Here is a 27640-nt window from a genome sequence, read left to right on the forward strand (position 1 = left end):
ACCAGGTGTCCGGTAACATGCCACAGGACGAGCCAACCGGCGCTCCTGCGTCTACCTCCACGGCCCCGGCTACCACGGCCTATCCATCGTGGATTATCACCGCGCACCAGCGTGAGCCGCCCACGTTCGCCGGACTTCGAGGTGAAGATGTGGAAGATTGGTTGGACCAGTTCAATCGAGCGAGTTCCACTAACAACTGGGATGATCCTACCAAGCTTCGCCGTGTTTCTTTCTACCTCACGGGCGTAGCGAAAACATGGTTTTTCAATCATGAAACGGACATTACGGACTGGACGCGTTTCAAGCAACAGCTTCGCCAAATTTTCGGCACCCCGGCGGTTCGTTCAGCTCTCGCGAAGAAGACACTGGATTCTCGCAAGCAACAATGCGGTGAGTCCTACACATCGTACATAGAGGATGTGCTTGCTCTCTGTCACCGTTTCAGCACGTCCATGTCTGAATCAGAGAGAGTTCGTCATCTACTAAAAGGGATAGGCACGGTCGCGTTCAATGCCTTGGTCATTCAGAACCCGACTACGGTCGCTGACGTTGTTGCCACGTGCCAACGCCTGGAAAAACTTGAATCCCAACGGTTACCGCCGGACAGCTCTGAAACCACTACCACGACTGATGCCTCATTGCGTGCCATGATCCGGGCGCTTATACGGGAAGAGCTACAATCTTTCGGCCTCTCAATGACACCGAGTCCACCTCCCCCCTCCAACAATGTTTTGCGGGATGTTATCAAAGAGGAGTTGGCGTCCATGACCAGGCCAGCGTTTGTAGACACTCCAGTACCTCGACTCCAACCGACGTACGCACAAGTCCTCGCTGGCTAACCACCCGTGGTACAACCGATGCCCGCACACTCGACGCCTGTCCCGCTGGCTTCGTTAACTCCGAGTGTGACTAGCCAGCCCTTTCACCCACCGTGTCGGCCGCATCGTCCGATCTGTTATTACTGCGGCTATCGGGGCCACATTGCACGCGTCTGTCGGAAGCGTCAGCAGGACGAGCGTCGTGGACTCGACACCTACGGACGGGATGATGGGACAAGCTGGTACGCTTTCCAACGTCGTCCTTATGATCCGCCGCTACGCCGCTCACCGTCTCCAACTGCGACATCTGAGCCAACAAGTTCCTACCGCTCTACTAGACGCCGCTCACCCTCACCCCTCCGCCGTTCCACATCTCCATTGCGACCTGTCTCGCAATTCACCAACCAACGCCCGGAAAACTAACCTCTGCAGCTTTTGGAGGAAAAGCTGCATCGAACGAAAAGACAGAAATTCCTCCAGTGCGTTCATATAATACGATAGCTGTTTTAATAGAAGGTGTGTACGTGGACGCTTTAATAGACACTGGTGCCTCTTTGTATGTGATTGATCGTTCTTTGTGCTCACGTCTACGAAAAGTCACCACCCCTTATGATGGACCTACACTGCACGCTGCTCAAGGGGACGCCATTAGACCTGCCGCTATGTGCACCGCTCGTGTTTTCATCGCTGGTATTCTTCATTTTGTACAATTTGCTGTGCTGAATTCGTGTGCCCACCAGATTATATTAGGCTGGGATTTTCTGTCTACGGCGAACGCTTCCATCTGCAGTAAAGAAAATGTTGTTCATGTGATGGAAACTGACTATGCCCTGTATGCGGATGACAAGCCCGTTCGCTTGCTCGCTGCTGAAGAGACCGAGCTACCACCTGGTCATCAGCGGATAGTTGCCATCACTTCTAATGTCATCGACTCTGGTGATGTGTTTGTCCAACCATCTGCACGCTGTCTCGCAAGAGGTATAGCCTTTGCTTCAGGTCTAGCGCGATTCCACAATGGCTACGGACTTCTCTACGCTACAAACCAGACTTCTGAGAAAATTCTCATTCCTAAAGGCACCACAATGGCTTGCGTTTCTGAATCTCAACCTGTCTCTGTTGTCTCTCTTATGCCAGCGTGTTCTGACCTTCCTTCTATTGAACGTTCATCAAGCGTTTCTGTTCTTGCTGCGACTATTAGTCCAGAACTGACCTATTCACAGACAGATGAGTTGCTTGCCTTGCTACAAAAGCATAGGAGATTGTTTGATGCCCATTCCTCATCTCTGGGACAGACGTCCATTATTAGGCATCGTATCCAGACCGATGGCACTTCCATCGTACGCCGTCGACCATATCGCGTCTCTTCATCCGAGCGTGAAATCATTGAACAAAATGTAGCCGATATGCTGCAACGGAACATTATACGTCCCTCCGCGAGTCCTTGGGCATCCCCTGTTGTTTTAGTAAGGAAAAAAGATGGCTCCGTGAGGTTTTGCGTGGACTACAGAGCACTTAATAAGATTACCCACAAGGATGTTTACCCCATGCCGCGCATAGACGATGCTTCGGATTCACTGCAAGGTGCTGAGTACTTTTCAAGCCTAGACCTGCGTTCAGGTTACTGGCAAATACCCATGCACGAGGATGACAAAGAAAAGACAGCGTTTTCAACACCAGATGGGCTGTATGAATTCAACGTCATGCCATTCGGCCTTTGCAATGCTCCAGCAACATTCGAGCGGATGATCGACACAGTTTTACGAGGCTTGAAGTGGAAGACTTGCTTGTGCTATTTAGACGATATCGTTATTTTCTCGTCAACCTTCCCTCAGCACTTGCAACGACTGGACGAAGTTCTTACGTGCCTTGCAAACGCAGGCCTTCAGCTGAACACCAAGAAGTGCCGTTTTGCGAGCAAGACGATTAAAGTGTTAGGCCACATCGTAAGCAAGGACGGTATTCGTCCCGATCCTGACAAGATTTCCGCTGTCCAACACTTCCCGCGTCCTGAAAAAGCCAAAGATTTGCGCAGTTTCCTCGGCCTCGCTTCTTATTTTCGCCGATTCATTCGAGACTTCGCCTCAATAGCTTCACCATTGCACAAGTTGCTCGGATCAGGCGTCGCCTTTGTGTGGTCTCCTGAATGTGAAGCGGCGTTTGCCCAACTGAAGTGTGCACTCACATCCGAACCAGTCCTCTGCCATTTCAACGAAACCGCGCCTACGCTCCTGCATACAGACGCTAGTGGTCGAGGCATTGGTGGAATTCTTCTACAGCGAGACAAATCTTCACGTGAGAAAGTCGTCGCATACGCGAGCCGTGCACTGACCCCTGCTGAAAAGAATTATACCATCACCGAACAGGAGTGCCTAGCGGTCGTATGGTCGATACAAAAGTTTCGGCCTTATCTCCACGGCCGCCACTTTACTGTGGTTACGGACCATCACGCCTTGTGCTGGCTCTCGACAATCAAGAACTTGTCCGGCCGCCTTGGCCGCTGGATTCTTCGCTTACAAGAATACGACTTCACTATCACATACAAGTCGGGAAACAAGCATCAAGACGCCGACGCCCTTTCGCGTTGCCCGCTCTCTTCGGAGCCGCTTAACAAACCCGCCACTGCTGCACACGAGAAGCTTTCGGCCGTCTCTTCCCTACATGTTTCGTCATTAACTACTTCGGACCCAACTTCTCCAAGCGAGTGTGGTTTGCTCTTATCTCACCAACGTGCTGACCCTTACTGTCGCCGCATCATGGACCGTCTTGACGGGACTTGCCAGCCCCCTAACGCCCGTCTTCGCCGACAGCTGACGCAATTCAAGCTCAACAACCACGTCCTGTACCGTCATATCTACCACCCTGATGGTCAACGCTGGGTGCCCGTTCTACCTCGCTCTCTTCGGGCTCAAGTCCTCAAGACATATCACGACGACATGTCTGCTGGACACATGGGCTTCCAGAAAACGTATGACCGCATAAGATGTCACTACTACTGGCCGGGCTTGTCCACCTGTGTCGCGAAGTGCGTTGCCTCATGCGCCCTTTGTCAGCGTCGCAAGCTACCTACATCAACTCGAAGTAGACAATTACAACCGCTCCCGTGTCCCCTGCAACCATTCGAGGTAGTTGGCATTGACCTGTATGGTCCGCTTCCTATGACTGTCACGGGCAATCGTTGGATAGTTACAGCTGTCGACCACCTGACCCGCTACGCCGAAACAGCTCCCGTGCCTTCTGCATCAGCTTCGGAAGTGGCCGACTTCATCCTTCGAGCAATAATCCTTCGACACGGAGCTCCTCGTGTAATCCTGAGCGACCGTGGAAGAGTATTTCTTTCAGCACTCGTCGAAGAAGTGCTCAAGGCAGCCGGCACAACACACAAAACAAGCTACAGTTACCATGCTCAGACGAACGGCCTGACTGAGCGCTTCCATCGTACACTGTCAGACATGATTGCGATGTATATCGAACCCGACCACAGAAACTGGGACACCATTTTGCCATTTGTCACTTTTGCGTATAATACCTCTGTACAGCGCACAACCGGTTACTCGCCGTTCTACCTCGTCCACGGTCGCTTCCCCTCTTATTTCCTCGATGTTTCGTTCTTCTCTGCGCCTGTCAAACCATGTTCATCTTCAAGTGAAGAATACGTGTCTCGTCTACTTCATTGCCGCCAGCTGGCTCGCGTCAACACTGAAGCCAAGCAACAGGATCGCAAGCTTGAATATGATGCCTCCCATCGTGCCGTGTCTTTCAGCCCTGGCGACGAAGTCCTCCTTCTTACACCCATTCGCACTCCCGGACTGTGCGAGAAGTTTCAATTACGTTTTATTGGCCCCTACACTGTCTTGGAGCAAACGTCTCCTGTGAATTATCGCGTGGCACCCGTTCTTCTTCCGACGGACCGCCGCTACAGGGCAGCAGAAATAGTCCACGTATCCCGCATGAAGCCTTTCATACGGCGTTCATCTTCGCTTTAAAATGCGGCCAAGAACTGCGGTCAGGATGACCGCTTTCACGTGGGGGGGGGGGGGGAAGTTAGTGTTGGCATTCGTTAAGCACATCATCTATCTTTACAAATATTCATCATCATGAGTGGTCGTCATCTTCTTCTGCTGTGGGGACTTGGCTTGTCTGAGTTCTGTGCCTTGGGCGCGGTCGCTTCATCGTGTCTTCCGGGCCTAATAAAGGTTGCCTTTACTGTTACATCACACAGGTAAAGCACGAGGCCAGCGAAGACGTACGATCCTCCGCTCATCGCCACACCACGAATAAAGGCGGGGAAGAGAGCGTCGCTCCCTTTCTCTAAGCCGGGCAAAGTACGCATAGGAGATTAGAGCGGGCACCGCCAGGCGATGTGGTGACGCGCGCTCATTGCGCCATATTGCTGGTAATGATGAATACACAATTCCCCCCGAGATGCTCGTGAGCAGCGGTAAGTGGCAGATATAAATAGCTTACCGTTTAAGCGGTGAAGGACGTGCTCCGGGGAAATGTCACCTAGAAGATCATCAGGCCTGCTCACTGCCACCGAGACGTCACTCGTTTTGCCCGAGCGAGTGCGTGTACGGGAGGCTGTGAATCCATTGGCACAATCACCCCCAGTTAAAATATTAGGTGTTCGGCAAGTTATAAATGCTGAACAGCTTTATTCTATCTTTTGTGTAAACAGGCACTATTTTAAGTAATGTATTTCACTTCAAAGCACTTGGAGACTCACCTGCTAGCCATTTCTTCCACAAAAAAGCCAAAGATTGACCTTATCGAACGTGTGGTTGATGTTTGAAAGAAAACTTTGATGGACCAACAAATTGACAAATTATATACGGGAAATTTCATCCATTATTTATTTTTTAATCACGCATATACACACACAGACTATCTATAGAGCATGCAGAGAAACTGTTTCTAACTCATTTGCAAAAGTTCTGCTGTTTTTTGCTTGTACTCTTTGCAACATCTGTCTTCAGAAACGCGTAGTTATAGAGGAGAGTGTTTGCTGCTGCCACAAGTATGGTATTCAGCACAATATCAGGACAATGATCATTGCAAGAGAAAACAACATGTTTCGTTTCACAAAAATTTCTTCTGACCGACACAAGAAGCGGCGTTTCCTCTTTTGCTCTGGCCCCTTTCGTAGGGATGCGTAGTCGGTCATATAACTTAGGGCCTGGGAAAACTGTTAATACTGGGTTTATATTAAATCATTTTGCTCCCGTTGGTGCTTCTACTGAACTGCTGGTTCTTGGATCGGTGTATTTTTGTAGTGGTTCTTAATTACTCCAGCTTGAAGGAGAGATTACAAACCTAAAAACCAATTTAAAAAACGCCCTAACGCAAGTTTCTACAGGCATCGAAATTTCAAGGTAATATATTAGACTAAAACCCTCACCACGATAATACTGCAAAAACATGATATCAACACAGGGAAGAATATAGTGTAGACAAAACTGAGGCACTAAGTAATGCAACAGCATTTCTTCTATTTTTATCACCCAAATGAACAGAGGTAATACAACTCCATGGCACTGATCGCTAATTTCAAAATGAATACTGACCCTGATGGAAAAACGCCAGTTATAAAAATGCTCTGCTACGCACGTTTATTAATTTAATGCCAGGGCCTACGCCAACAAGTAAGAATGAAATATGACATGCAACATTATTTGGAAGCAAGAACGGAACATGGTGGCGATGGGGCCAATGGGAACGACTTAAAAATATGTAGTACGGAGACGCGTACCTTTGGGTCACGAAGAAAACGGATGTCGACGTGAGCTTGACGAACGACACGCTCCTATCTTGTTTTACAGTTGTCCTTAGGAAACAAGACCATTCGTAGCATCGGTACCTTTGCCACGACAATTTGCCACGCAGCATCCCCTAACCATTTGGATTTCCAACCGTGCAGATTGCGCATATCCAGTTCAAGAAACGCATCACATATCCACGCTGCTGTTCACAGACACAGAAAAAGATGGTCTTTTTACGTCGCCAACAAAAACACGCCACGAAAACGGTCGTTGGGCTCTCCATGTCTGTCGAGCTACGAGAGCAAGCATAGGCACGTATGTGCAGCGAAAGACACTGGTCAAAACAGAGTAACGTCAGAGCCCCTGGCCGACACAGTGAGCAGGCCTGAAGTAATCTAGCTGGCATTGTCCGGGGTTGCTCAGTGGTTAACGCCTCGCTTTGACGACGCAGAGTTCCGACGTTCGATTCCGCGCATTGGTGTGTCTTTCTGTTTTTTTCTTGCATTTTCATATATACAAATACGTATACATATACGGTGAGTGACGGTGACGCCGACGTTGACGCCAATGCCGGCGGCAAAATGCAGCCGAGAGTGTCCATATAATTGCTATCGCAATAATAAACGAAAAAATGTGAGGTTGGTTTATGGCAAACTACAGAGAGCGCGGGAGGTCAAAGTCGTGTATACCACCCAAACATTCTCCGTGAAGTGATTTAACCGATTATGATACCGAGTTCACAATGAGCATGATTGTAGCACCTGATTTCACGGTGAGTACGGCATAGTGCAGGTGTATGCCACGGTGGTGGGAAAATACGTCTGACGGAGTAAACAGAACAGTTCCGTCTGGAATGGCCGTACAGGTCAGGGCTAAAAGGGTGGATGTTTTCCGCACTGTCTCTGTGTCTGCAGCAACGGCAACTTAGCAAGTTTCGGGAAGGGAATTCGCCAAACAATAGCGTTGCTGCGGTGCAAGGGCGACTTCTGCATTGGAGCAATCTATAATGGCCCGATGACGCGAAAGGAAGTCTCATCGAAGAATGACTTCGTAGGAGCATGACGGCAGCACAAAAAACCCGATGATTTAAAGTTCACCTTGAATGGCGACACGCGCAGTGCACACAGGGGAAGGTTCTATTCACTGCCCATTGGCCATGCGGAGCATCAGGCTCGATAGCGACGTCGTCACCTTTTTTTTAACTTGTGCCTCGCAGATCATGGAAACAGTTGCCCCTGTGTCAATAAGCGCTTATGCGGCGGTCTCCTCAATATTGACGTCGATAACGTTTTGCGGCGAAAGAGAGGGACGCGTTCGGCACTTATACTTACATGCAGCTATTGTCTACGGAGCTGCAGTGGTTAGCTTTCCTCTTCTGTAGTTGGTGGGCGACGCATTGGTGACACGGAGCGCCTTCGCGGGGTTGGTGACTGGTGGTTCGCGTAAGGTCGTTGACCGTCAGTGCTGTATCTTCGTGGGGTCTTTGGCGACGACGTAACCAGCCTGTCCTTGGTGTCAAATGAAGGAGGAGCTTGGCGACAGTCGCGGGCGTCGTGTCCAACATACAACAGACGAAACAGATGGGCCTACTTTCCAGCGTCCTCTAGGCGTCTGATTGATTGTAAAACGAAGCCGAAGATATCGCGAATGTATACGACGCAGCACTCGCGGTTGTGGGCACGGCATGGGGTGACATGGCAGGTTAAGCATAAGGCATATGCTGTTGCGTAGGCCAAGCAGTGACGGCCGTGTACGTGAGAGGCATAGTTACAGGTGGTTGCTGATGCATCGATGGGAGTGCCGCAGTGACTTTGGTCCGAATGGTGTGTTGAAGGTCCGGAGCCAAATCATGCGTGGGCTCATGTGTCAGCGGTAGCAGTGACAGCTTCCGCGCCACTTCTTCACGAACGAAGTCTTATACATTGTCGAAAGCAGCGACTGCTGATCGGTAGGACGGGCAGGCATAGCCACAAGCTTACGAGCGTGTCTGGCGTCGTGAGGGCTTGATGAGCAATTGCGCGCTGCCTACGCAACTTTTCGAAGCTTTGACAGAGGGAGACGAGCGAAGCAATTGTGGTGGGGTTCAACTCGTGAGCAACATCTGAAAGGCGCCGTCCTCGATACCCTTCATGATGTGCTTGATGTTTCTATTTCTCAGGCATGGCAGACTTGACGCGGTTGCATAGATTCAACACATCTTCGATGTAACCAGTGCATGCTCGCCTGGTTGCTGTGCACATTGACGCAAATGCTGCTCGGCGTGAAGCTTGCAAGCCGCAGGTTGTCCAAATACATCAGTAATTGCAGTCTTCAAAGCAGATCCCGTAGGAATGTCAGTCTCGTGGTTATTAAACCACAGTTGCATGATGTCCGTGAATGAAATGAGAACGAATGCATTGAGGATGTATACAAATACCATGTGACGCTTCTCCAAACACCGCCAGAGAAGGTTATATGTTGAATTCAAACTCAGCAGGTTCTCCAGTATACATCAACCAGACCTGAAAAAAAAATGGCGAGAGACGTAATTCCATATTCCGTTGGAATGAAAAAAACTTTATTTCAGTCCTGCAGGACGCGCTTAGCGCGTAGCGGGCGTCTCCCACGTAGGGACCGACAGGGAGTACCTGGCGGCCGTTTCGTGGGCCTGCTGAACGGGCCATTGCTGGTCGGCGAGAAGTGAGCTCCTGAGAGACCACTTGTTTGAGGTAGAGTCGGAAGGAGTGACTCCCAAAGCATGTGTGCGAGTGTCGCCGTGTGTCCACACGAGGGGCATGTGTCGCTGGGGTTTGCATCAGGATAATAAACATGAAGCGTGGCAAGGTTTGGGTACGTGTGTGAATGTAACAGGCGTATGGTTAATGCCCGTGGTCTGTTAACTTTCAGATTTGGGGGTGGAAAATGCGGCGTTCAAGGTAAAAGTGCTTTGTTATGCCATTGTACGTAATGGCTGCGTCCCGATTGGTATTTAACCCAGCAAGATGAGGTTGCCCTGCGGCCGTGCGGTCGGTAAGTGCGCACGCTGTATCATGGGCGATCTCGTTGAGGTTGGATAGGGCACCCGGCACCTGGCCGAGATGGGCGGGGAACCATATGACAGTGTGGTGCTTCAGGGCACTCGGGTCCGCATTGCGCAGGATACGTAACGCCTGGTCGGAGATGACTCCGCGTTCGAAGGCTTTGATGGCCGGCTTGGAGTTGCTGTAGATGAATTCCCGTTTGCTGTCGAGCATAGCTATAGCTATAGCTACTTGCTCCGCTACTTCGTGGTTTCGTGTAAGGATTGTGGCTGAGTTAAGAGTCTGCTGCGCGGATGATACCGCGACCGCTGCTTTCTTTTATATGACTGTATATTTCGTTCTGCAGGGCTCTCAATCAAAGTGGACTTGTTTTGTGCGTGCTGGAAGTGGAGCCGTACCAACACATTAAAGCATGTAGCGCTTCTTCATACGAGATAACAAAATCAAGTATGAATACGATGACATTTTGGCACAGCGAGACAGGACAATAGATAAACAAACCCGCTTTACCTGTGTCACTGCAGGGAAAAAATCGCAGCATATCCACGGATGAATGATAATGAGTGGGGCGAACGTTTGTCAGTCCATCCATGCGTCCGTCCATACGCGCTTACGATCATCCATGTGTCCATCCGTGCGACCATCCGTGCGTCCGTCCAACTCCGCGTCCATCTGAGCGTCCGTTCATCTGTCTGTCTCTCTCTCTCTCTCTGTCTGTCTTACGTCCATCCGTCCGTCCATCGAGTGAACACGCCAAGTACCGCCATCTCGCATCTTTTCACACACACGCACACACACACACGCACACACACACACACACACACACACACACACACACACACACACACACACACACACACACACACACACACATATATATATATATATATATATATATATATATATATATATATATATATATATCATATACAAGTACCACCATTTAGCGGACAAACCAAGAACTACAGGAGAGGTGGCTACCTACTACTCTACTACTACTACTACTACTACTGCTCACATCGTGGACGCACGACCCACGGATTGAGAGGCTTTGTCCCTAAAAACTGCGCTAAATGGGGCGCCAGCCATGCATATCCGAGTAAGGAGCACACTCTGGAGATGAGTGCTAGCGAGCACGTCACTTGCGCGTTATCCATGCATGGTGTCAGCAAGAGGTACACACCACCGGACGGGTCCCGGTGCTGCGGCGCTCGCACAGCGCGCGACTGAAAGTGAGCCAAAAAGTAAAGACGAGATATCTAGATATATTGTGGCCACCGTTTGCTTTGACAAGTGACCGGGAAAGCTTCTTTGCGTATATCGCAAACTTTCGCCCAGAAAGAAGCCGGCTTTGTCTTGCAAATTGAGTCTCTTGTGTCGGACAATGGCGACGCCCGCTCGGGCTGGATCCCAGGGCGCATTCAGATACTGTGCGACCGAGCGTGGACGACCGAGATGCGCTTAGCGTTTCCCTCCCTCGGCCGGCTCGCCTGGCCGCGGGCAAGACCCCGCCAACGCCGCTGTAAGGTACATGCGCCTCTTCTTCTTCTTGCCGCCTTTTGGCTGTTCACGATCGCAGGGGCGGTGGTGTTAACGGGCAGGTATCTGAATAGAGTGTACGAACAGAGAGATGACAGAGTGGATATACTTCGGCTCGGGGGTATTCTTGCGCGAGTGTCACCACGGGTAATCGCTTGCACTGATACGCCACTGCTTCTGAAGAGGCCCACCAACGCGGTGGTTTTTTGTGGACGCCACTTTGAATAAATCTCTGAAAGCGCGATGTAAAAAATTGCCTGCACGCCGAACTTTCGTTCTGGATTGCGGCCTGAAGCGCGGTTTATTCTTTTATCCGCCGTCTTGTCGGTGAAATATGTCCCTTCGGCGAGTCAAAACGTGGGGTCAAAAGTTTTGTATCTACTGCTAGCTCCGAAGATTTAGGTCGTGTCTATGCAAAAAAAAAAGACTCATTTCATCATAAAATATTGTGGCTGGTAGCATAATAAGAGCTGCAACGTGTTATTTCTGAGTAGTGTGACCTATATCAATGAAAAAAGCAATAATTTTTTTCTGTGTGGCAATGACAGACTCGCCAGTAACAAAATAGTCCCTCAATTTTGTTCCCTTCCGCTTGCTGATAGGCATTTATGATGTTTTTATTTTATCTTGGCCATGTTTTAATCGCGTAGCAGCCATCACTCGTAAGTTTAGGGCGCTTATGCAAATAATGTTGCATTATCAAAAAAGGTTTTCGGAATATCATGGTTCATTTGAACGGCTTTTCAATGGGTACGTTTCAATTTTACAATCTGCATCTCTTATGAAAGCAATGAATGACTGCGAAAAAAAAAATCTCTCACAGGATGTTGGAGCTTCGCCTTCAAGTGTATGAAGCGAGAGCGCAATGGGGCCTGGTGCACATCACCCCCTCAATAGCTAGCTAGCTTCGGTTCTCAGTTGATGCCTCTACCTTGCCGCACGGAAAACAAACGTATGACCGCGTAAAACTGGCCCTTTCAAACTGCCCTTGAATGCATACTTCAATTACTGTGGTTGAGTGGCTGCTACGCCATGATTCTTCCTTTTGCGAATAATCGAAGGACCTACTACGAGCCCTGGAGGCAACACACGAGACTACGCAGCTGTTCACTTTGTCAATGCTGTTGCTGATGATGATGATCAAGTATTTCTGAACGCTTTGTAATAGGTGGGCCTTTCAAACACTCACTCGTTGCGCAATTAGCATTCTTATTGCTCCTTGCCATTATCTGTACGGACTTTATCCGCGATGTGATCACACTGTTTACAGTCGACTATGCCGACAGACGGTGCTCATGCATTATACTCACTCTAGTGTATGTGTACAGCTGTGAGCGAAAGTGTCCAGACCACAGGATCACGTTGACGAAGGCATCGACGCGCTATTTATAGACAAGACGCATGCTAGGGTGCGCATCCGCATGTCGTCATATCGGTTAGCCCCCCATGTCGCTTTCTATGACGCGGTTTCGGCGATCATAGCCAAAACGACAACTGGGTGTCACTTTCTTTGCTCTGTTGGATTTCTGCCGCTTTTTTTATTACGTGACCGTGGCAACGGGGGCGGTTATGGGGCCGGAATCGCGTCGTTATCTGTACCGGTTGATTAGCATAACTCACCGTAGGTAGCATCGCAAAACCTCATGAAGCCAAGCACACAAAATTAAGTTTTCTCAGTCAGCTTGCCTTGGTCGATGTAAGCTTCATGGTGTTTAATTAAGGTAAAGGCGCTTCCTCGGGCCATCATTGCCGTTTCGTGATGGCGCATTATTTTCCACGTTTCAAAATCTCGTATTCTATAGATATTTAGTTGCACATCTTCATACAAAACAAGGCTTGAACTTTACAGGCTGCTTGCGCTGTGTAAGTTTTCATAAATAGTTACTCTGCATCAAACACAATTATTCCCAAAAGCACCCTATGTACCTACATATTTCTTAATTAGGCATAGCTAGGCGTAATTTGCGTAATTCTGCGACAACAAACTCGTGTACAACGGGTGACTTCGTTATCACGCAAATTATTATGTAATAATTATAACTTGTATTAGGCTCATTACATTTAATTTAGCTTAATCAGACTAGACACGGTCAGGAGTGAGTAGTATTTTCCTCAGCTTGGATTCTTTGAGCTCTTGGAAATTCGACTTCATTTACTTTATTTTGCTTAATGATGACTGATTGATTCGCTCGGCTAAACTGAATGATAGCATGAATAATTATACTTAATTATATTTGGCTGTTCGTGTACATTTGTCAGCTTATCGGGTGGTTTGAAGCTTTACCACGTTTACCATAAAAATAGCGAGCTGGACTGGGCTTAATTATACTTACTTACACCTGACAAAATGAGGTTATACCGCAATCAACTATGCTTGATTAGTTTCGGCTGCACTTACATTGACTCAACCAGGCACATTTAAGGTCAACTTATCTTAATCTCAGAAAACTTTATTTTGTGTGCTTGGCTTCATCAATGGTCTTGCGATGCTAGCTACGCGTAATTATGCTAACCGACAGGTATGAATATTGACGCAGGCCCCGCGCTGGAACCCGCCCTGTCGCAGGCGCTACGTAGAAAAAAGAATCAGGTTAGAAACACGTTTGGTTTGGCTATACCAGGGTCTTTTTTTTTCACATGACGCACATTGTGCCTTGCATTATGATTGTCATGGAGGAGTGTAATGAGCGGTTAAATATGTTTCGCGTTGCGTTAATCACAGTGGTTGTTCCCGAGACACATGTGGTCATAGACGTCACCGCCGAGGCCAATGTGACGGGGCACCACTCACTGAGAGCTCTTGTCAGCGTCAGGAGATGGCGTATAGGGTGAGCCAGTCGGCCACAGCTGCGCTGTCGTCAGAGATCGCGGAGGGAGCGAGATTCTAGAAATTTCCAGCAAGGTTCTAGTGAGCTAGACATTTCTAGAGAGCTAGACGAGAAATCCAGCGAGCTTCTAAAAATGTCCGTGGCGTAACCACGAGAAAGGTTTCAGGAAAAACTCATGCGCGCGTGGCCACCGCTGCGCCCGGATGAACGACGTCACTTGCAGAGCAGCCAATGGCGCACGTACTTGGCTACGACGCTGCGAACGACGTAGCTGATAAGACAGAAAATGAGGACCACTCGTGAAACCACTGCTGGATGGTGCTTCATTTCTCCTAGCCATATACAGCTTTCGCTGTAAAAACGGAGCAAATTCGATGGAGCCAAGAGAGCGATATCCAGTTGTCGTTTTTGCTACGATCGCCGTAATCGCGTCAGAAAAAGTGGCATGAGGGCCAAGAGATACGACGAGACGTGCATGGGTACAGCAGCGGGCATATCGTCGCTAGATGGCGCGTTAATGATTTCGGCCACGCTATCCCGTGGTCGGCACAGTTTTGCTCACGCCTCTACATAGTGCCTCTGATTATTTTTTGTCTTCTTTTATTCTTAGTTTTTGGTGTCATTGTGTGCATCTTGTAAAACACTACCACGATGCTGGGATAGACGGCTCTAACCTAGCCTACTTTCCCATTATTTTTCATATATAAGTAAATAAAACAATTACAGCATATTCACAGAGTCAATGATGATGATTGGGACGGAGCGTCTGTCTGTCTGTCTGTCTGTCTGTCTGTCTGTCTGTCTGTCTGTCTGTCTGTGGATATGTTGTGTTGGCTATGCCGGAGGGATGGACTGCCCTAGACCATAAAGAGCTTGGCGCCTAAAAGATCACATGCTTTGAAGGCTATCGTCATTCCACGCTTCAGTCATGCATTATTTGCACGTGCTAAGTTTATTGTTTCTACCACATGGTATTCATAAGGTGTTCTTTTTTTACTAGGCAGTCACAGTGTTAAGATTTTTGACCCTGTTGCGGAGTGGCTGCACTTCTGGACGTTTTCGTGTATTTGCCTAACTTTTGAAATCCATCCTTCTGTCTAGAACAAAGTGGATGTTGTGTATTTAAAGGTAATTTTGTATGGGCGAATCAAATTGTGTGCAGTTCACAATAACTGTGAGCAATATCTTTATGCATTAAAAAAACAAAAATCCATGGCACGGCTTGGTGGTAGAACATAAGTTTGTTCCGCACAAGCGGAAGGCCGTGGTTTCATTGTCTCTCCAACCGAAGATTCAAGTATTTATTTTATTGGCATCCTTGTCTCTATTTCACTCATGAACAAAACTTATTTCTCACTCCCGACCAATGACACAAATACTAGAATTTCCGCAAAACTAGATATTCAATGCTTTCGCGTTAACATGGCTATTTATGAGCATTTCATCAATGGAAGCGATGTCTTAAATTGTTTGTCTTTTGAGCCGCTTTGAAACCCTGGCTATTTGGTTATTGTAAGGACCGATACATAATATGCAAACAAGGGAACTATTCTATTTATCTTTTTGAAAAACGATTAGTTCAACGCTATCACAATCACCAACATTTTTGTGCTCATGGTCGAATCCTTGTCTCTGTTATGATTCTTGCAGTTCTGCAGAACACCACGAGATATCGATGTTCGTCGTTGAAGATCCATGTTTAATAATTGAGAGTTACAACAACAACAACAACAACAACAACAACAACAACAACAACAACAACAACAACAACAACAACAACAACAACAACAACAACAACAACAACAACAACAACAACAACAACAACACATTTCTTAGAATCGGGGTTCGGCATTTGGTCAAATGCACCAAGTTGCCGAAACATATCCTAGTACGAATATTGACGGAAAGGCTATTTACAGAATAGATTTATTTCGAATATTCAGTGAGAATAAAATTTGACTGAACTTATTGTGATTTCTGCTACTGCTGCTGCTGTTGTTGTCGTTGTTGTTTTAGCTCAATTATCTTATATGGTAGACTGTTCTTTGTCAGCCTATTTTATAGATAGCGTCGTGTTGAAGGTGGAAAATGTGTACCGATGCAGCCAAGAAATAGTCTCCTGGAACACACTTTGCTTCGTTAAAGACTAGACTTAAGTTCACACATTTTGTGAGTTTTTTCATTATTTCTGCCACGAAGAATAAATCCAGCTTCATTTGCAATTTATGCATCGAATATGACGAATATGTTGCCTTTATTCGAATAGAAACATGAAATTTGACGCGTCATAGGCTTAAAAATTCCCTTCATTCAAGACAACGAAACACCGTGAAAGCAAGGACGAAGCAAGCACAGCAACACAAGCCCCGATATATATTCGTGTTAGCGCAAAATGTACATTAGAAGCAATAATGCACGTTTTGCATTTCATTACACATTCTCTTAAAAAGTACCAGCTTTATTCGACATTTGTTTTTCTTTCGCTTTACACATATCCAATGTACAGAACGTGGAAAGCTTATCTAGGTGTTAGTTACGTTCCCAGACTTGATAATATGCAGCTGTATAGCGTCTCTGCCCGACGGTTATGAATAGCTTGTTGCCTTTCCCCGATAACAGTAGCTTAACGTGTTGCTCCGTACTGCCATGCTGAATTCAAATGGACCGCGGGCTATATGTAGTCCAAGTGCCTGTCTCGACTGGCGCTTCCATTCAGAGGGTCCCCCCCTTCGCAATGATGGCTCAATAAGCGCGCGCAAGAAGCGAAACGGGCAGGGAAATCGCCACCATCCGAATCCAGTCACGGATCCATCTTACATTGGCATGCGTCTCGAGGTCGTACACGTTGCGATCAAATATTCAACCAGACACGAATGGAGCCCCTCTTCCTTGCCGCTTCGGCGTCTTTAGTGGGCGCGCAAGGACAACGCTCCGACGGAGTGCGCCGGTGGTCGCCTACGTGACACACCATTACCCGTACGAGGCGCCCGGTGATGCCTCCCGGTCGTCCTCGCCGAGGGGGAAAATGTAATGAGGACAAGCAGAACGCGCGGCCCGAACCGCGCGACCACCGCAATACGTCTCTTTCAGTCGTTTGCAGCACTTGCTTGGACTTAGCGCTTCCTATACACGGCTCGGCCATCGCTGCTAAATATCTACGCACCCGCTTCGGGCTCCCCCGTTCTTTTTTGTCTCTCTTTTCCGAACTTCCCTTTCAGCCTCTCCTTTCGCTGTTTTTAGTTTTGTGTCGACAGAGGCCCTACGCATGGTGCCTGTGGAAGGGATGGAGGCGGCCATTCGTGATCTGAATTCGCGCTCTGATGTAATCAAGGCCATCTTTTAGCATGCACTGGACACGTTAGACAGCGGGCCCCCCTCCTCGGTGGTACCGAGCCCAAAGGTGTGTGCCGATCGAGTTGTTGCCACTCCCTCTTAGGAGGCTTTTGTTACGGCCACCATTCTCCCCACCCTCTCGTTTTTTTTTCTCGTCTACGTTTATGTTTTGCACGCTATTATGACCGGATCCTTTCTTAGACGGGCACGTGATGGTAGTAGCTAGCCTACACGGTGCGCTCCGCAGCTTACACGATGGTCCTTGACGGAATGAAATTGCACTTCCTTGAATAATATATTTGGCCGTCTCGATAACTGTCTGCTCCTCTAGCATTATTTCATCAGATAGAGAACAAGAAGAGCATAAGGACAAAATGTAACGCTACGGATGGGGTATTCTAATACTTATTGTTTTTCTTGAATGTGCAATACTGCCTCTAAAACACGTTTTTTTTTCAGTTTCCGATGAAACAGATTTTTGAAATCTCACAATGCTAGTTAAAGTACGACGTACTGTGCCACATGTGCTCTGTATGTCAAATCGATTGAGGACCCAGAAAGCTCGAAGACAAACATGTCCGAATACTTGGTCCTTTGGAAGAAAATCTGTTATGCCCATTTAAACCATGACATCCAGTGAAAATATTTGGAACCCATTTTACCGGTGGCCTTGTACATTACAGTTTGTATAAAGTTTTATTATTACCATTGACTTGCTTGTTAGCGGTTAACTTGTGCGGCGACTATGTTTCGCCGACTGCGAATAAGATACGCATCAAGGGAATGTACGGGGTCAATAAACCAGAAAAACTTGCACTATAAACAATGTATGAAATCATTAATAATAATAATAATAATAATAATAATAATAATAATAATAATAATAATAATAATAATAATAATAATAATACATAGAAGTGCCTGATATATTTGAAAACTGTGTGAATGATCCTCAAGGCATTGTTATTCATCTTGCCTCCAGTCATGTTTACGTGACCGGCCTATTAACTGCCATTATCGCAAAAAAATAAATCAGTGTAAGCTAGCTACTGCAAGCTGGCTTTTTTACACGTATGGTCTTAATGCAGAGAAGAGCATTATACAAGGCAACTAGGATTGGGTGGTTGAACCAGAGACCTTCAATACTTCTACTGGTCATGAAGCTTCGACAAAACTGTGATAAAGAAACAGGAGCAACCGCTAGGGCCGCCCTCACCCACGACAGGGCATCGGAGCAGCCGCGGCACTGTGATTGTACGGCGCGCGTCGGAGCTGTGAAACATTATTAATTTCAGCCGTGAAGGTTCAATACGTCTTCAGAGTAATGTTAGGTTCAAGGAAATTCTGGAAAGCTCTAATACAGTGAAATTAAGCGTAGGATGAGGCCTTGAAGCAAGAAATTGACGGCATGCTGATTTCACTGCAAGATATGCTACCGCTATAAAAGCAGGCTTATATTTTGTTTTCCGGGAGCATCTAGTGAAGATTTGTGTACAATCCAGAAGTCTTCAACTATTATGGTTGTTCTTAGCGCGTCGCGGAAGTGCGGTGGTTGCAACTTTTGACAGCGTATATCCAACCTTCCAGGCTATATATACTTTCTGTGTTTATATACGGAGATTTATATCTTAAAATTGCCTTGCACTTAATTACCCAAAAGCCAGTTGGAATGAATCAGCGCTTTTAATTGAGCAAGTAATGAGAATCAAGCAATACTTCATATGGCGTTTGCCTCGTTAATTTATTGGTACGGTGCCGTAGTTGTTTTAAGTTCGGTTGGCCACGAAATGTAGTTCCTCGGTTCTTTACTCTGCTGTGTAGCTTACTCATGCTGTGTTTTCCCTGTCCTTCTTTATTGTTTTTACTGGAAAAGCAAAAGCCTTACATAATTCCTCAAGCGTGAAAATTGACCGAGAGCGTCCCGTGCTGGAGGCGTCAACATGTGACGCAAAAAAATGTCTTCCCGTGCTCATGACGCATTGCTATCGAAAATTAACTTTGCACACTTTCACAGCTTGCATAGCTTTTGTTCAGCATTGTGGTGCAACCGCTCTTGATCCGTCACCCTAGCGAATTTATATTGGTAGCGCTGAAGTCTCTGTTGCATGACAAGAATGTGTGCTTTTATTTTTTCAAGCTGTGAGGAGCTGCATGTAGCTCCACCTGTTTGGCATATCACCTCTACACTTTTGATCCTTTTAGTGCCTGTATAAACGAAAACGGTGAGTCTTTCACCCATCGGGCTTTTGTATTACCTATTGACATGGAACGGAGAAGAGGTGGCCGGTATGCTTAATTTCGTTAAATCTGTTTTTATTCAGTGCAGTTATATCAAAACGACTCAAGCACAGTCCGATGCAGCCTGAACATTTTTCCAGCTTACTGACGGTTCCCGTCGACGCTTGGTAGGTGGGCGAGCTCTGCATGTATTTGTAATACAAAAATACGCTGTTAGGCCGTAGAAAATCTTCGACACAGCGTCGGCAAAAATTTCAGAACATCGCTCGGTGACTTGACAACAGCCCCTTTGATTAGCCACTTATCCACGCGAACGAGGTCATTCTCATTGAAGTGCTTTTTGCACACGTGCCCAATCGGGGAAACAAAGGTTAAACAACAAGTTTGTTCTCGCGGCATTGCACGCTTCCACTTTTTATACTGATCACTGTAGGCAGCGAGAACTCGGAGACTTTTTCGTCCTTTATTTTGTAACCGGATTGACAACCAGGTACCCAGCAAGTATACGGTATTCTTCTTGATCTTCAGGCAGAGCACACTAGGCCGAATAGTAATATTACGGTAAGAAAAAAAGTCACAGCTTAGCCACAAAGGCGAACCAATGAATGCGATAGCAACAAATTGGATGCTCACGCAAGAATAGAAAGTAGATCGATACATGCCCCGTATTTTTCACACACAGATAACGCACAAAACGTACTCACAGGTACCCATGAACGCGAATAAGCGTCTCAGTTGTTACTTCGCTGTGTATTAAAAGCCCACTCTTTTCGTAAACGGAGACTGTGTAACAGTTGCAGTGACCTTTGTGCGCTCGGTAACTACAACAAAATTGCTCCGGTGAAAACCAAAGACCAGCCAAGACGTATGATCCTCCCCACCTAAAGATAACAACGTGCTAGGGTGCGTCCACCCTTTTCTCTCCGCTGAGCAAAGTACGCGTGGGAATGAGAGCGCGCGACGCTGCGTCGTGATGATGTGGCGACGCGTGCTCATTGCGCCATCTTGCTGGTAATGCTCAAAACAAAATAGCTCCCCCCCCCCCCCCTGAGATGCCAGTCACCAGCGGTAAGTGGTAGATATAAATAGCTTGCCGTTTGAATGCCGAGGGACGTACTCCTCCGTGGCTCATTGGTTAACGTCTAGCTTTCAAGTCTCAAAAGTCCTAAGTTTGATTCCACACGAAGGAGTTTTTTTCCCTAGATATCGGCTTTCTTGCGTTTTCATATATATAGATACGTATACAAATACGGTGTATACCTCTAACAAGCATACGTCAATTAACTCACGGCCCTCAGTTTCCAGCAGCTGCGAAGCAACTGACCACGGTGGTGGTCAGATCTGCAACGCTGCACAGGGAGCTAAAAATATCTGGATCCGGACAGGCCGCCATTGGAACCTCAACTTGGCGACGTTTAACACTAGAACCTTATCTAGAGAGGCGAGTCTAGCTGTACTATCCGAGGAGCTAGAGGGAGTTAAATGTGATACAATAAGACTCAGTGAGGTTAGGAGGATGGTTGACGCCTATGCGGTGCTACAGAATGGGCACGTCCTTTGCTATCGGGGCTTGGCTGGCTGAAGAGAACTGGGAGTGGGGTTTTTAGTTCACAGAAAGGTAGCTGGCAACATTGAGGAGTACTATAGCATCAATGAAAGGGTGGTAGGTATGGTAAATAAGCTCAATAAGAGACACAAGATGGAGCTGGTACAAGCTACAACCACGATACAAGTACAACCACGACCTTATTACTATAGGAACTAGCAGTATTCCAGATGACACCCCACCAATAATGATAGATGAAGCCACAAAAGCCTTGGGGAAAGCTGCAGGTGAGGATCAGGTAACACCAGATTTGCTGAAAAATGGCAGACAGATTGTGTTAGAAAAACTAGCCACCCTGTTTACGAGGTGTTCCCTGACGGCAAGAGTACCAGAGTCTTGGAAGAATGCTAACATCATCTTAATACTTAAGAAAGAAGATGACAAGGACTTGAAGAATTACATGCCAATCAGCTTGCACTCCGTAGTATACAAGCTATTTACAGAGGTAATTACTTACAGAGTTAAGAAAACATTACAATTCAGTCAACCAAAGGAACAAGCAGGATTTTGAACAGTCTACTGAACAATCGACCAAATTCATACTATCAATCAGGTAATAGAGAAATGCTCAGAATATAGCCACCCACTCTACGTAGCCTTCATATATTACGAGAAGGCATTTGATTCAGTACAAATATCAGCAGTCATGCAGACACAGCGAAATCAGGGCGTCGATGAAGCATATGTTAACATTCTGGAAGGAAGCTACAGGGGACCAACTGCTACCATAGTGCTTCATAAAGAAAGGAACAGAATACCAATAAAAAAGGGCGTAAGACGGGGAGATACAATCTCCCCAGTGCTATTTACCGCGTGCTTACAGGAGGTTTTCAGAGGCCTAGAATGGGAACAGTTGGGAATAAGAGTCAATGGAGAGTACCTTGGTAACTTGCGCTTCGCCGATGACATTGAATTGCTGAGTAACTCAGGGAACGAATTGCAACTCATGATTACGGAGTTAGACAAGGAGAGCAGAAATGTGGGTCTTAAAATTAATCTGCAGAAAACGAATGTAATGTAGAACAACCTCGGAAGAGAGCAGCGTTTCGAGATAGGTAATAATGCGCTACAAGTTGTAAAATACTATATCTTTTTAGGGCAGGTAATAACCACGGAGCCGAACCATGAGATTAAAGTACCTAGAAGAATGAGAATGGGGTGGAGCACACTTGGCAAGCACTTTCAAATTATGACAGGTATATTGCCACTATCCCTCAAAAGGAAGGTATATAACAGCTAGATCTTTCCGGTACTTAGCTACGGAGCAGAAACCTGGAGACTTACAAAGAGGGTTCAGCTTAAATCGAGGACGACGCAGCGAGCAATGGAAAGAAAAATGGTAGGTGTAACCTTAAGAGACAAGAACAGAGCAGAGTGGATTGGGGAACTAACGGGGGTTAAGGATATCATAGTTGAAATCAAGAAGAGGAAGTGGACAAGGGCCGGGCTTGTAGCACATAGACAGGATAACCGCTGGTCATTAAGGGTACCTAACTGGATTCCCAGAGAAGGCAAGTGGGTTAGGGGGATAGAGAAGGTTTGGTGGGAAGATGAGATTAAGAAATTTGCGGGTGTAAATTGGCAGCAGCCAGCACAGGACCAAGTTGACTGGCTGAACATGGGAGAGGACTTTGTCCTGCTGTGGACGTAGTCAGGCTGATGATGATTATGATGATGATGATGATGATGATGATGATGACATATACGGTGAGTGACAGTGATGCCGGTGGCAAAATTCAACCGAGAGGGTCTATATAATTGCTATTGCAAAATACGTGAAGACATATACCACAATAATATGCATTGACACCATAGCAGCACCAGCAGCTAGCTTCCCTCCGGTCTGCCTGATGCCCCGCGCGGTGATGAAGCACCGCCGCGCGGACTCTGCCCGCAGCGCACAAAGCAATCCTATCGAGTTACGCCGAAGCTTCACGACCAGTACAATTATTGAAGGACTCTGTCTGAACTTACTGAGTCGTCCCATGCTGCTGCGGTGAAGTGAGTACAGCGCTCGCTGTCGACGATGACGTCTATTATGGCAGACTTGTATTTCACGTGATTGTTCAGTGCTTTGGTCTACCCTGGATCGCCGTTAACTAATGGCGCCTGGTTTCTGAGTGAGGGCTCGTAATGTCAAAACCTAGCGCCATCCACTGCTTTTATTTTCGAAGTAATTTCTTTCTTTTATTTTTTACAGCAGTTCGTCATACAGGTTAGAAGAAAGGACGAACGACGTAGGTTGCTTCGTTGTCTATAGGTGTACAAATGCGTGCGAATTTAAAGAAAATATTGCTACGCATTCGTGTTAGTATGATTGGCCAGCGAAACTTGAAAAAAAAAACACTACAGATGACATCGTAATATACCCTTATTTACGATGTTGAACGCTATTTTATTAAGGAAAGTTGATCACTGCTTTCATTCTCTCTTGCACATGCTGACGTGTCCCGTCGTTGCAATATTGTTGCTAATATTGGGTAATGTCAGTGAAATTCACAGCGACAAGCTCAATGTGGCAGCGGCCCACTTCAGTGCATTTCGAGTGTGTGCATTTCGTGGAGGGCCCCGGTAATCTTGGCCATCTCATGCTCTTTAGTGTGGGCTGACATCCCAGAGTACACGGGCCTCTACCATTTTACTCCCACCAAAATTCGACAGCAGCCAAGCAGCGTAGCCATTATTTCACCGCAGTGGACAGCATATATATATATATATATATATATATATATATATATATATATATATATATATATATATATATATATATATATATATATATATATATATATATATATATATATATATATATATATATATATATATATATATATATATATATATATATATATATATATATATATATATATATATATATATATATATATAAATATATTTATATATATATATATATATATATATATATATATATATATATATATATATATATATATATGAGATCTAACAGACAGTAATGCCAAGGAATGTACAGGGGAAGTTATTAGAACCAATGGAATGTAAATAAGAAGAAAGAAGAAAGAAAAGTGGATGAAAAAATAACCAGCCGTGAGCAGGAATGGCTGGTTATTTTTTCATCCACTTTTCTTTCTTCTTTCTTCCTATTTCCATTCCATTGGTTCTAACAACTACCCCTGCACATTCCTTGGCATTACTGTCTGTTACATCTCATTAATATTGTGTTAAAACACGAAAAAAAATGAGCCCTTAGGTATACTCTTAGTTCCCTTATTTTATATATATATATATATATATATATATATATATATATATATATATATATATATATATATATATATATATATATATATGCGAGCTTTGGTTTATATAATATTTGAAAATCAGGGTCAACCTATTGGTCTCTTTCATTGCACTAACCCTGGCTTTTTTTAGAGCTACTATGAGCATTCATTCCTCGGTGTAGGAGAGACGTAGTGTTTTGTATCATAACTACAACTTCATTTTTCTTAACCTTGTGGCCTTGAAATGCTGGCAATGAGGGAATATGATATGTGAAAAAAGCTTAAGAGAAAGTTTGATGTGACAGATGCTGGGCTGTATGTATCGGCACTACATCATAGACAGCTGATTCATGAAAATCTTTATTGTCTTCATCTGTAGCAGAAGTAGCTAGATGGCAGATAATGTTCTAGAACATTTATTGAAACGCTCTAACAATAGAAAGTTGCGCAAAAACAACAAAAAACATCAAACAAGCTAACGGTTATAAGAAATTAAGTCAAATAATTGCTTTCACGTTGTTTCATAAATTAGCTTCGAAGAGAACTTGAAGCAAAATGGAATTTTTCGCTACGCAAATATATTTGGGTTTACTTTGCTAAAATAACTTTTCCGCATGACATGAATGCCACTTTAGCGCGCTCGCTCTGAGCGGGCGTAGGGGCGGGTCGTCATTTTTCACTTTCCCTCGATTAGTTTACTTCGTAAAAGTTTCAGGCCTCTACGAAAAAAAAAAATCGCTCCCTGAAAGTGAAACGAGTGATCCGAGAGCGCGGCCACTGAAGCGAGAATTTCGCTACGGCGCAGGACAAACAGCTCTCGGTTTTTCTCCGCGAGACGTGGTGGCTTTTGCGACGCATGGTTCTCGGCGGCTCCACAGCGGGCGGCCAACTGCGCGGTCCAAGTGAACGCGCGGAGATTAATGAGCAGTGCGTCGCCTTCGCAAAAATGGACGCCCCGGCTTTACCCGTGGTTCCCGAGTAGAGCGCGCGCTCCCTAACGACGATTAGAAATGCCGCTGGAAGCCTGAATGCGGTGCTCGCGGTGAGGGCGCCAGAGCAAAGGTGAGAGAAAGCCTGTTTGGGAGAGAGAAATTCGCTCACGCATGAAATTGCTTCCATTAAGCTGATGGACTTGAAACGAATCAGGGTCATAAAATGCACTCCCTTCCTCTCCACTCGCTGCAACGAGCTCGCCTGTCGGCGTGCGCCAACTCTGTCGCGACGCCGTATACCTGTTCCTTTTCGCGTGGCACACACCGAGGCGCTGTTGCACCATCGGCTGCCTCCACAACAGGTTGCGCCCGGCCAGCCCGAGTCGTACTTTTGGCGACGAGGCCCGCCCCACCGCTTATCTTGCTCGCAGGGCTCTCCGCAAAACGTCGGCCACGCGCTGTGGGATACTGGGCGCAACTCCTGTTGCTGAGAGCGGGTGGCCATCTCTGTCTGCGTACTTGATGAGAAACGTGGGCCCGGCGAGTTTGGCTAATTTGCACCGCACAGGTGTCGTGCGCGTGGCTCGCGTTTTTATCCCACGTGCGGCTCACGCATGCGGCCCCCACATTGTGCGATGATCGCGTACCCTCGCAAACGGCCTCGCGCTACGGCCCGAGGCGTCATTTGCGATTGGTCGAATGGTCGCGGCCCATTTACTTGCCAGTTTCCATTTGCGCAAATTACATAACGCATTAGACAGCGCAGTTCCGCGATATCGTATTTTCTGACCAGTCCCGAAGTTTGGCTTCCCCTTCAATCTACTGCCCTAATACACTCTGTACCTAAGCGACATTTGGGCAAGTCACAGCTACTGCGAGCCTCACTTCACGTTTTTTTTATAAGAAGCACGGTTACATTCTGATATAAACATTATTCGCGCCGACTACTACACCAGTGCCATCTGGTGGCTGTGACACGATGGCAGAAGGGGTTCCACTCGGCTGCTATCAAGTGACCGCAGTGGAAGCTCTCGAAGGTTGCTTCCGGAGGCTCCGGGCCGAGGTCACGCTTGACGCATGGCCCTGATGTCGGCTAGTGAGCCATCGCGGTTCGGCGACTCCCTCGGCGGCGCATTATCTGCTTGGCCGTCACTGCGGGTGTCGCATCTCGAATGCGACTCCTCGACAAACTCTACCTTGAAGACGTATATGAATGCGTTCTCTCCACGCCACCGTGCCCGCGCGTGTGGGCGCGCATGCTTAGGGATGCACATAAATCAACATTCCCATAACGCGATCTTTGGCGACCCGTCCGTTGGCGCGCACCCTCACTTCCGAGAGACGCTTCGTGGTGCTTGGCCTTTGTCTCTTTTTCATCTGCAGCACGCGCTCTCACGGTGGCCCTCCTGCGAGCGGCCTATTTTTAAACTTGCCGCTCTGCCACGGCACGCTTCTCAGGGGATATAAGCGGCCATTACGTACCCGGAGCACGCCCCTTGCAAGAGGCGCAAGAAGGAAAGGAAACGGATGGAAAAAGTACTTGCCACATTCGACACCGAATCGCCAAGAAAACTAGGGCGCAACAAGCTGCTTGTCTTTTCCACTTGCTTAAAGCTCGCGCCTACAGCAGCCGCTTCTCTTGAACTCCTTTATTTTTTCCTCACGCCCATTTACACTCCACAAAGAAAGTTACAAGTGCGGAAATGTTTTTACTATTTTTCTGTTAAACTTTGTTTAGAATTTTTTGTTATTTACACTTCTTGTTGTCAAATATTTAAGAAAAACAACAAATAAGATGCTCACTGCTTCTCGCCCTCCAATTATTCCCCAGAACATTTAAGCAATGCCAAACTTCTCCGTAGCGTTTGGTGCTTCTGTGCCCTGCGAAAAGGCGAGTTGAAAAAAAAATAAATGAGACAGTTATTTATGCATGTTTTCATAGGCTCTTGCACGTCTCTCAGCCTCGGCTTTCTGACATCCCGTGGTGCTGTTTGATCTTTGCGTGCTGTGCGTGAATGCTCAGTTGCATGCGGTTTAAAAGGGATATAAATGAGAAAGAAATTGAGTTACGCGTTGTCCGTACTGAGAAGCCATCCGTTCCAGCAAGGTGTAAGCCGAAAAAAATTTGTTTAGTTATTTCCCTTTTTTTTGGCATACCGCAGGCCACAACCAAGCAAGTTGGCATTCAAAAATACAAAGAGCGATATAAAATCATAGAACATGAAAACAAAACGAGCAAAGGGGATATAAAGCACTAAAAATGATGATGACCATAAAAAGCAATATTTAAAAAAAAAGACACCATCGAAG

The sequence above is a fragment of the Rhipicephalus microplus genome, chromosome X (assembly GCF_043290135.1).
Source record: "Rhipicephalus microplus isolate Deutch F79 chromosome X, USDA_Rmic, whole genome shotgun sequence".
In the NCBI taxonomy this organism is placed as follows: domain Eukaryota; kingdom Metazoa; phylum Arthropoda; class Arachnida; order Ixodida; family Ixodidae; genus Rhipicephalus; species Rhipicephalus microplus.